This window comes from Lepisma saccharinum, chromosome 9 (assembly GCF_977018435.1).
Source record: "Lepisma saccharinum chromosome 9, izLepSacc3.1, whole genome shotgun sequence".
In the NCBI taxonomy this organism is placed as follows: Eukaryota; Metazoa; Arthropoda; class Insecta; order Zygentoma; family Lepismatidae; genus Lepisma; species Lepisma saccharinum.
In genome coordinates this window covers 69,675,005-69,687,378 of record NC_139237.1, presented here as the reverse complement: position 1 = coordinate 69,687,378, position 12,374 = coordinate 69,675,005, and the positions used below count along the sequence as shown (strand labels likewise).

The following is a 12,374-nucleotide window of genomic DNA, read 5'->3' as shown; positions in this document are numbered from 1 at the left end:
TTGATGTAGAAACGCTCCGAGTTTGGATAACGGTTAATGCAACTCGATGTGTGCAGACCCTGCAGACATCTAAACGGTATTCAAGTTCCCGCCAAGTGTGGCGTGTCTGTTGTTCTACTGAATAGTGCCAGGCTTCTTCCCGCAGTACACGTTGGCGCGCATGCGCAAGTACATGTATTCACTATTGGTATATAACTCTCGAGAATTTCTGTATCTTGTAAAATGAAAATCATATCAATATCTTCCTCTGTTCTTAAACTGTGAGCATTAAATTCATGATCCCTCTAAGCTGAACACCCTGTATATTCCTAGTTTTCCTTCACTTTATTTCTAAGGAATGGAACTGGATCAGATGCTGTACTCTCCATATTCGTGTTCTTGGTTTCAATTCTCGAACCCCAGGTTGTGGAAAACAGAAGGAATGAACACGGTGATGGACTTGTTATTATATTTGTCGATGACTATACACACTCGCATACATAGATTTTGCTGAAACAGCACATATAACAAAATTATCATTGGCGGTAGTATCAACTGTACACATCAGTGCAAATTATATTCCCGTTTTGCTTAACAGCTTTTTCACTACACGATATTGTGATGTAATGATCCAACCGTCATTTTAGGCAAAGTAGTAATATCTGTTTTCGACTATTTCCAATTTCGCCTAATTTAAGCTGAAAGGGAAATATTTCAAATGAGGTAAATTTATATCAGACTGTCTATCTTATACATGATGATGAACGTAAACACAAACATATTTGGAACAAGTACTTAAGATGAAAACAAAATGATTGATGCAGTTTATGCAGAAAAAGTAATTTCAACAAAACAGCCTAATATGTAACGGTAATATAGTAGCCAATACCCTTAGGTTAGGTTTAGTCACGTTAGTCAATAGCTTTAGTCATATTATATACATATAAAAAAACTAACTATAACCAAGAGCACCCAATTCCCAGACACTTGTTGGATCTCTAACTTGTAATAAAACAGAGATAAATTACAGTTCCAGTTTCAGGGTGGCCACTTTAGGACATTGATAAATCAAGCATAATTCCCGGTTTTCAATGCATATAAGCAGATGTTTTTTTTTCTATTTCAACCTTACGTATTACAGCCTCTAACCACCCACACACACACATACAAATATTGACAATATGAAGGGTCTGTGCGATTTTAATGTATCCAAAAATTGTAATTCAATTCAATTTCATACTATTATTTTTGTTGTTATTTTCTGTTAGTACGTTCCGATGTAAAATTGCTAACGCTGTATTTGGAATCTTATATTAAATAAATAAATTAAACTGTATATTTAAAATATTTAACTGAAGGTGCGGTGTTTACATTTGCCATTTTCATATACTCGGAATCGAAATACATCTAGGCTACAAACACAAATCACAAATGTTACGGTATATACTAATCTAGGAAAAGTTGGTAAAGAAATTTCAAACTGAAATTTACCTAATCAACTTCAATATATATCTCCTCTTGCAAGAATCTTCCGTCTGTCAGATAGATTGTTCTGCAAACGACACTATCGAAGTAAACGGATTGAGAGAAATGTTTCATTTTCCACTCACCTTTATTCTCCTTCCTTAATAAAAATAAAAGCTAAACATGTAAAAATTTGCCACAGGGAATTTATAAAGTAGTATAAATTCAATGGGATTTGGATTAATAAAAGTTGCAATTTTTCACGTCTACGGAGAAAAATGCATGCAGAATTCCTGCTACCTACATTTGGTGCAAAGGTACATAAACCTTAAACTTAAAACTCAGCTAGCTTATCTACAGGGTAGGGTTCTTTGTAGACAACGAAACCAGACAGGATGCCTTCCAATGGAGACGTTTAAACGAATATATTATTTAAACACAGGATACATGGAGTAAGAATTTTACATGATAAGCAACATTCTTCTATAATTTTCTCGTTACAGTCAATTTTCATCTCAATATTCTTTTTATTATTTATTTTCTTTATTTGGATATTCTTCTATATGTACTTCCTTAGTAGTGGGCAGATCTGGATCAGGACTTCCTTCTCAATGGGCGGTCTGGACTTCTCTTAATGGACGTTCTGGGTCGGGACTTCCTTCTTGATGGACGGCCTGGATCGGAACTTCCTTCTCAATGGGCGGTCTGGATCTAGACTTCCTTCTTAATATGGAGGATATGGACTTCCTTCTCAATGGACGTTCTGGATCGGGACTTCCTTCTTATCTTCTTTGTAAACTTCCCTCTGGATTTCAATTTAGGTTTTGACTATTTAACGAATGCCTTTATCCTTTTCCAACTTTTTCCTCCAAGCTTTGGGAATAATACTAATATCCTCCCTTGGGGCTGCAATTGGAACGCGCCACCACTAACTAGGTACAACAGAGTGTATACTTGGTGCAGCCGATTGACATGCGCATCCAAGTAGGTGCTACAGTTAAACTGCGCAACCAAAAAGTGCTGTGGGGCGTCGACCAGAACGCGCTCGCCACTGATGTAAACAAAATTTCCTCTATAGGAACGGTAAATCAATCATACAGATGCAATATCTGTTCAAAGACACAAACTTGTATCAGTGCTTTGACTTCCTTAATTTTCATATTAACTTACAAGTGATCACTGATTTGATTTATAAAATATATATATTAATTTACTTCTTTCATATTTATTCTTTGTCTTCTTATAATATATTCTATTGTTTTCCATCTTACCAATTTGCTTTGTTCTTATTTATAAAGTTATTCACATATATTATGCCAATTCTTAACCTTGCACGCCTGGTGCTGCCATCTCTATTCGTCTTTGGCAAACTATTCACATTACTTGGTCCTATTGGGTACGTAACACAATATTCCCCCCGTTGGCCATAAAAAAAAATTGTCGTAATATATATATATATATATGCAGATACATTTTTTTTCAAATTATATATGTACAAGTCTATTATTTCTTCTTGACGCTTTCTTTCTTCTCTTCTGTACAATTATATCTTCTAATGTTATCTAAATTCTCTCTCCTTTCTACATCTGTTTTTATGTGCTTTAGAAGAACTGTATTTCTAAAAATACTTATCACTTCATATGGGCCTTCATATATGAAAAATAGCTTTTTGATAGCTTTCTCTGAAGCTTTGCTCACCGGATGTGTTTTACAAAACACCAAATCTCCTTTCTTGATATCTATTTTCTTAACCTTCTTCTCGTCCTTTGTCTTTCTTCTATTTCTCTTTTTATACAGCTCTAATATCACTTTCTTCATTTCGCTCTTTTGCTCCATCATATCTGGCCACTCCAATTCTTCAAACACATATGGTTCCTCCGTGTATCCGAGAAATAATTCAGCAGGGCTTCTTCCTGTTTCTTCTGACAATGCGTTATTTAACAATTTAGTTATTTTATTAACAACAGTTGACCATCGTGTATGGTTATCATGGCAGTATGTTCTTAACAGTCTGACTATTTCTCCATTGTATCGTTCTATGGGATTCGAGCTGGGGTGGTATCGCGTTACATTTATTACTTTGACTCCTTTGAATTGCATATAGTCCATGAAATACTCCGATACAAACTGTGTACCATTATCTGTTAACACCTTTCTAGGAATTCCAAAGTGTTTAGTGAAACCGTCTTCGAAACATTTAACTATCTCTTTTGATGTTGCTTTTCTTATGTTGTAACACATTACAAATTTACTACTTATGTCCACGCATGTAAGGATGTATTGGAATCCTCTTGATCTCGGCAGTGGTCCAATTAAGTCTATGGATATTAAATCCAATGGCCTTCGAGCTATAACGTGTAATTCTTCCTTTCTTAATTTCCATTTAGATGGCTTAGTCTGTATGCATACAACGCAGTTTCTAACATGGTCCACAACATCCTTTTTCAGAGTCTTCCAAAAATAAAAACGACGTGCCATCCTCAAAGTTTTGTCTGTCCCAAAATGTCCTGACTCTTCATGTACTGTTGTTAAGATCTTATAGATCATTGTTTTGGGTACACATAACCTTACTTGGTGTGGATTTTCAATGTTCACTTTAAAAATCATGCCTTCTATAATTCTGTAATTCCCTTTGATTCTGGCTTTTCTCATCTTCGTTTCTCTAACAATAGTTTCTCCTTCCAATATTTTAAATATAGTACTAAGTTCTTCATCTTCTTTCATCTCTTTTATCCATTCTTCTTTTACTATATTCTTCATTTCTTCCTCCACAATCGCATTTATGGACAATTTGATTATCTCTTCTGGTTCTTGTTGGGGTCTTATTGGAGCTCTACTTAATGCATCGGCAATTTGATTATCCCTGCCCTTTATATCAATCACTTCAAAGCTATATTCTTGTATTAACAGGGCCCATCTGGTAAGTCTAGGATTCCACTGCTTTGCCGAATTTAACCAGACCAAGCTTTTGTGATCACTGAATACCTTGAGGTATGGTGAGAACTTTTGTATTCCGAATAGGATGGCTAGGCATTCGAGTTCACTTATCGTATAGGATTTCTCAAAAGTCTTAAGAGAACGGCTGGCATACTGGATGACTTGGTCTTCTCCATTGCTGTCCTTCTGGAATAGATACGCCCCTAGTCCTATATTAGATGCATCGGTTCCCAAGCAAAATGTTTTCTCGAAATTCGGTTGGCTTATGGCAGGCGATGATATGAGATCGATCTTCAGTACACCGAAAGCTTTATCTTCTTCCTCTCCCCAATTCCACTTGTTAGTTTTCTTTAATAGCTCATACAATGGTCTGGCCTTTTGTGCAAAATCTCTAATGAATTTGCTTCTCCAATTACACATTCCAAGAAATCTCTGTAATTGTTTCTTTGTAATTGGCTTAGGGAAATGTCTTATCGCTTCATCCTTATCTGTACATAGCTTAATTTCTCCACCGGATATAACATGGCCTAAAAACTTAACTTCCTTTCTGACAAAAGAGCATTTCTCCAGTTTTACGGTTAATCCTGCTTTTCCTAATTTGTTCAATACCCAATCTATTCTTCTTATATGTGAATCCCAGTCTTTACTGTGAATGCACATGTCATCTACATATATGGCTAACCAATGCTTAGTTTCTATCCCAAATATCTTGTTCAACGCAGTCATAAATGCCGAAACCGATGAATTTAAACCATATGGCAATCTTCTGAATTGAAACAATCTTGAGCCATATCTGAATGCTGTATACTTTCTTGACTTCTTCTCGATCTCAACTTGAAAGTATCCCAGGGTCAAATCAAAAGAAGTAAAGTATCTGCTTCCTGCAAATGAGTGTAGCATCTCATCTATTTTATCCACCTGGTTTCTTGGAAGTAATACGTGTTTGTTTAATTCTCTCAGATCTAAGGCTGGTCTAACTCCTCCATTGGGTTTGTCAACTACATGCATCGGGCTTACATGTATGCTATTTGAATCTTCTATAATTTCCCATCTTAACCATTTCTGAAGTTCTTCCTCTACAGCTTTTCTTTTCGCAAAAGGTATCGGATACTGTTTAGATACTATAGGTCTTTCTGTATCTACTTCTATTTCGTAGGAATACCCTCTGGTGAGTCCTGGCTTTTGGCTAAACAAATTCCTATGCTCTAACAAAACTTCTTGTAATTCCTTCCTCTCTTCTTTGGAGATATCTTTGCACTCATCAACCTTATTCTTTATCTCTTCAACAGATGCAGTGTATTCATCATTTTCTTTATTCATTTCACTTTCAATTTCTTCACATATATCATTTGGTACTGCCTTCATCTGTCCGTACATTAAATTCAGGTTGCCAATGCATTCTTTTCTCTCCATTTCGTTGTTTACAGTTTCCATAGGAACATCTAGTCTTTCTTCTTCCAATGACTCTAGATTCAATCTTCTCTCTTTGATATAAATATGAACATCATATTTTTCCAAAAATGGTATTCCTAATATCATATCACTTCTTAGACCTTTTACTACGAGGAATCTGACAGGAAAATTTAACCCTTGAAGGTTCATCATTACGCCGACGGTTCCTTGTATTTTATATTCTTCTTTCCCTGCTGCCATGACCAATCTTATTTTATCCCTTTCTGATGCATCTAGACGAGCTTGTGGATATTTTCCTTTTATCCGTTTCCAACAATCATAACTCATTACTTCTACCACACTACCACAATCTATTAGGCACTTTACTTCTAATTCTATAATTTTTGCCTTTACATAAAAAGTTCTCCCTGGCTTCAGGTCATTGAAATTCGGCTCTTCTATTAAATATAACTCAAGACTTTCTCTTTCACTATGTACATTTCTATTTACAATTTCTCCCTGCCTTACATTTCTCTCTGTTTTTGCTCTCACACCTGGGAGATGCTGCAAGAGCATTACATGTTTGACCCTCTATTCTCTTCTGCATTTCTTGAATCTTCATCTGCTGTAATTCCCTCTTGGAATCTTCTTGCGTCATTACAATAATTTCTGGCTAATTCTATGGCTTCGTCTCTTTCTACATCCGGAAGTGCATTTCTTCTTTCCATTTCTTCATTGGGCACACTTACTCGGTATTCTCTTTCGTTCTGTTCATATATGTTCCTCCATCGCTGATTTCCTCCTCTTCCGTATCTTCGGAAATTATTTCGGCCTCTCACGTTTCTCCAATTTCCTCGATATCTATCATCGTTTCTCTCTCTTTCTTCCACAGAGTCTATGTTTCTTTCATATCTTCCATTGTTTCTTCCTACGTCTCTTCTTTCTGCACTTGGTCTCTGGTTTCTAACTTCTATTCTTCTTACATCAAATTCCTGTCTCCGGAACTTTGGTTTTGAGCGCCCTTCTTCTTCTGAATGTTGCCTCTTTCCGTAGAATCTTCCTTCCTTATCGTTCCAGGAATTCTGAGTTTTTGTTAGCACATCTTCGGTTCTTAGATATTCAATCAAATCATCAACTGCTTTTATCTTAACCACTGCTATAGCTCTCTGTATTCTTAATGGCAATGTTTGGACAACTTGTTTAACCAGCTCCTCTTCACTGCATCCTTCCTTTAGGTTTTTGAAGCTTCTAAGAGTCTCCCATGTATGTTCTTCCAGGCTGTCGACTTTTGACCAATCTACATATCTTCTTTTTAATGCTTCTAGCTGCCTTTCCTTTATGTCTTTACTGCAGTAGTAGTTCAGGAATTTTCGGCTGAACTCCTTAAAATTTCTAAATTTGTGCTCATTTAGTTGGTACCATCCTGCTGCCGACTGTTCAAAACATGTCTCTATGACGTTCAAAATCATTCCTTCGGGGATCCTCATAAGTCTGACATTTGTTGTTAGTTCCCTTAAAAACTTTCTGGGACATTTATCAGATATATTCCCATTGAATTTTGGAAGATGCTGCAATTCTTGTGGCCTAGGTATCCTGGTCCTATAGTTCTCGTCTCTCGGGAATTCATTTTCCAATATGTCTAAGAGCCTTTCATTATTACTTTCATCTTCGCTATTCTTCCATTTCCTTTTCTTGTGACCTCCCGCTATTCTATATCTCTTATGCTTCTCTTCTTCCTCCGTCGTCGATTCATCGCTTGAACTCTCTTCTTTCAGCTCTTTCTTAACCTTCGTTTCTTCACTTTCTCGAAACCTAGGATTTATGTTTCCTTCTTTGATGAATAGCTTTCCTAACTTTCTTTCCACTTCTTCTACTTTCTTTTCTGTTTTCTCTATCTTTGACACTGCCCCATTTAATTTTCTGTCTAATTCCTTTCCTTTGTTATCTGCTGCATTAATTTTATTTTGATTTTCCGCAATGTCCTTCTCCATACTGCTAGTTTTTTCTTGAACTTCTTGCAGTTCCCGCGTACTTACTTCTCTCAGTTTTAGAACTTCCTTTTCCATTCTATTGCGTGTTTCCCAGCTTCTATCTTCCATTAGGACCTTTGCTTCTTCTATTTTGCTTTCATTTGCATCTACTCTAGAAGATACTGCTTCTATTTGCGATTTATTTTCAACAATTTTTCTTTCCATACTGTTGGTTCTATGTATATTCTCCTCTCTAAGTTTTGAAACTTCTTCCTCGATCGTCCTATTTATATCCACGCTTTTGTTTTCAATTAGCAGTGTTGTTTCTTCTATCTTCTTTTCCAATGATCTTCTATTTTCTTCACATGTCTCGGTTATTATCTCGTACATTTTCTTGCTTTCATTTCTTACTTCTTCTAATTTTCTACTATTTTCATCAAGCCTTTCTTTCACTTCCTTGTTATTTTCTTCTAACTTTTCTTTTACTTCTCTGTTATTTTCTTCCAACTTTTCTTTTACTTCTCTGTTATTTTCTTCCGCCTTCCTATTACTTTCTTCAATCTTCTTCAGTTCTCTGTTATTTTCATTTATCTGCATTGACAGCTTTTGGAACATTTCCATCAAGTTTATTTCTTCTGTCTTCTTCTGCTTTTCTTTTAGCTTTTCCTTCTTGCATTCCTTACATGTATAATCTTCTTCCCTTTTACTTATTGATATGTATTTCTCCTTTCTTATTCCTTCGCACGTCCAATGTTTCATTTCCTTACATGTGACACAGAAAATAATTTCTTCCTTGTTTCCTTCCTCTCCGCAACAAATGAAAGTTTCCCTTTTTTCTCCGTCTTCCTTCATTGTAGCTTTCCCATTCTCATTTCCATCTTTATCCTTTTCCTCCATTTTCAATTATTCTCTCTCTCTTCGCTGTCTGGTTCCTTATTCTCTAGCCCCACGTTGGGCGCCATTTATTCATGCTACCTACATTTGGTGCAAAGGTACATAAACCTTAAACTTAAAACTCAGCTAGCTTATCTACAGGGTAGGGTTCTTTGTAGACAACGAAACCAGACAGGATGCCTTCCAATGGAGACGTTTAAACGAATATATTATTTAAACACAGGATACATGGAGTAAGAATTTTACATGATAAGCAACATTCTTCTATAATTTTCTCGTTACAGTCAATTTTCATCTCAATATTCTTTTTATTATTTATTTTCTTTATTTGGATATTCTTCTATATGTACTTCCTTAGTAGTGGGCAGATCTGGATCAGGACTTCCTTCTCAATGGGCGGTCTGGACTTCCCTCTTAATGGACGTTCTGGGTCGGGACTTCCTTCTTGATGGACGGCCTGGATCGGAACTTCCTTCTCAATGGGCGGTCTGGATCTAGACTTCCTTCTTAATATGGAGGATATGGACTTCCTTCTCAATGGACGTTCTGGATCGGGACTTCCTTCTTATCTTCTTTGTAAACTTCCCTCTGGATTTCAATTTAGGTTTTGACTATTTAACGAATGCCTTTATCCTTTTCCAACTTTTTCCTCCAAGCTTTGGGAATAATACTAATATCCTCCCTTGGGGCTGCAATTGGAACGCGCCACCACTAACTAGGTACAACAGAGTGTATACTTGGTGCAGCCGATTGACATGCGCATCCAAGTAGGTGCTACAGTTAAACTGCGCAACCAAAAAGTGCTGTGGGGCGTCGACCAGAACGCGCTCGCCACTGATGTAAACAAAATTTCCTCTATAGGAACGGTAAATCAATCATACAGATGCAATATCTGTTCAAAGACACAAACTTGTATCAGTGCTTTGACTTCCTTAATTTTCATATTAACTTACAAGTGATCACTGATTTGATTTATAAAATATATATATTAATTTACTTCTTTCATATTTATTCTTTGTCTTCTTATAATATATTCTATTGTTTTCCATCTTACCAATTTGCTTTGTTCTTATTTATAAAGTTATTCACATATATTATGCCAATTCTTAACCTTGCACGCCTGGTGCTGCCATCTCTATTCGTCTTTGGCAAACTATTCACATTACTTGGTCCTATTGGGTACGTAACATTCCCGGAGCTAAAAATTCACGCAAAATTCCCGGAATTCAAGGAGTTTTAATAAATGAACCGAGGCTTACACATGCATATACATAAACACAGGGAAAATAATTATTAACGGCATAGTAAATTTCCTTCATTTTAGGCGAAATTTGAATTAGGCAAAACGGAGTGATTCCTGTCTCGCCTAACATGGCGGACAGATGTCAAATTAGATAATGTTGTTCTCATAAGCCACTAGCCGAAACGGGTTCTAATCTATAGAAAGAAGAGGATGGGGACTGTGTAGAACTCACGTATAGTTTCAAAATGCTGTTATCACACATTCAATAGTATCAGTGCTTAAAAGTACATACGATTTGAATTGAGGTACTTTTGATTTGAGAAAACTTTGATTTAACTTATCTTAGCCTTATCTCCTCCTCAAAAGGACAATAATAAAAACATCCAGCAATGTGTAAAGTTTATCTAAGCTTTATTAAACACAATCAAATGTTCTGTTCTATTGATACGAAAAATAGAATAGAAAGATAATTTTTAACCTGATACTGATACAAGCATTACTTTGCAAAGTAGATGATTTGGTAATCAATCATATGGTCTTGCGAGTGCTACAACGGGGCTACTGCGCTAATCACTACACAAGAAAATTCTATTTTCCTGGGAGTTACCCTCTTAGTTGTTGCCATGTATTGCAAGCGAACTAGCCAACGTTCGAGTCCTGTGGGAGTTTACATCTAAATAGCACAGCCTCCAGTCATAAGCAATTAACTTTTTCTGATTATCTTACTTGGTATACAATCTTAATAAGACTTAAGACAAGCTCCCAATTCTAATTGTATGAATAACTCACTCACTCTCTAGCCTTCTTAAACCCGAAGGATTATGCCTGCAGCAACACAAGCTTTCCCTGATCCTATCCTGGGCAAGATCAATCCAATCTTTTCCATCCTTACCGATTTCCTTTAGGTCCATCTCAACGTTATCCCTCAATCTTCGTCTTGGCCTTCCTACAGGTCACTTACCATCAGGTTTCTCAACAAGAATCCTGTAAACTCTTCTTTCCTCTCATTTTCGTGCCACATGGCTTGCCCTTCTAAAATCTTCTTGATTTAATTATTCAAATTATATCTGGACATGAATACAAATTATACAGTTCTAAATTATGTAACCTTCTACACCCACTAGTATCCTCATCCCTTTTACGTCCAAATATTTTTCTAAGGATTTTATTTTCAAATACTCTTAATTATTGCCCCTCTTTTAATGTAAGGCACCAAGTTTCACATCCATATAATACTACAGACAAAATTACTGTTTTGTATATTTTCACTTTTAGTTTCTTGGATATTATACAAGATAAAGTTTATTGCATGAACAAAATTGAAGTATAGTCATTAGTACAATTAGTATAATTTGAGTACAATATCATATGTACGTTTAGGTCATATTTGCTTCGGAGTATACATAAGAAACAAACTGCATATTTGCACACAGAAAATAAAATGAATCAAATTTAATTTATGCCCTTCAGATACACTAACTGTTGCAACTCAGCATGTAATCGTTCGTCAATGACCCAATCTTCAAGCCAAAAGCAAATGTTATGATGAATCATGAGAAACATTGGATTACTTTTTTGTGCTGAATCAAAGTTTAATGCGTTTCAATGCATCTCATCTTCGCCTCAATGATTTCCCGTTTCTCGTAATGGCTTATCAGCATAAGATAATGAAATCTGACAGATGTTCGAGTTCGATACACGGTTGAGGCACATAGTGGAGGCACATACGGAGACAGCTAGAAAATAACCGAACATAAATACAAAAGGTACAGTCATGTTCAAAAAATCTGTCGCATGGATTTTTTCTAAGTCCAACGTCTTACGAAATTATGTTGGTAGCTCTGAAACAAGGAAGTGTTGTGAAATATACGATCCTCCAATCAGAGTGAAGTTCGATTCGGAGGAGCAGGAGGCGTGACTCACGGTCTTGTCCACAGGAAGTTCAACCAATGCAGCATTTCCAAATATGAGATAACGTCCCCATTGGTTAAATATTGTTTCAATAATGCGAATCGGCAGAAAGATTGCGCAAAAGTTTAGTTTGTCGTTTTAATTGCCTTTAATCGTTTCAAATTAGTATTAAATTGTCCCAATTATAGTTCACTAGTTTAATATAATGTATTCATGTATGTGTTTGACAATCATATATCACTCATTAGAACAATTTTCACATTGTTTTCACTACGTGAGATGACATTTCATTTACATTTACGATAAAATAGTGGTTTGGGTGTAATAACAGTTTTCATTAATTAATTTAGAGATGCATTTTTATTTGTTGAGTTAATGATTAGGTTAGTTCGTTATTTCTCGCGAAAAGAGGGAACCACAGCTGAAAGAAAATACACAACTTGTATTATTGAGGTCAAGGGTTCGTTTTAACATCACTTTTTGCACACATAGGCTAATCACGACTCGGGATACATTTAAATTGGAATCTGAAACATTATGCGACCTGACTGGAACTCGGAAAACGACTCAGTGATTACAAAACG

General features: G+C 36.0%; 1 protein-coding gene across 2 annotated transcripts in view; it reads right to left on the bottom strand.

The window, feature by feature from the left end:
* Positions 1-12,374, bottom strand: part of Tpst (tyrosylprotein sulfotransferase) — a 420,927-nt gene that overhangs the window by 316,005 nt on the left and 92,548 nt on the right. The gene's annotated exons all lie outside the window — the stretch shown is intronic.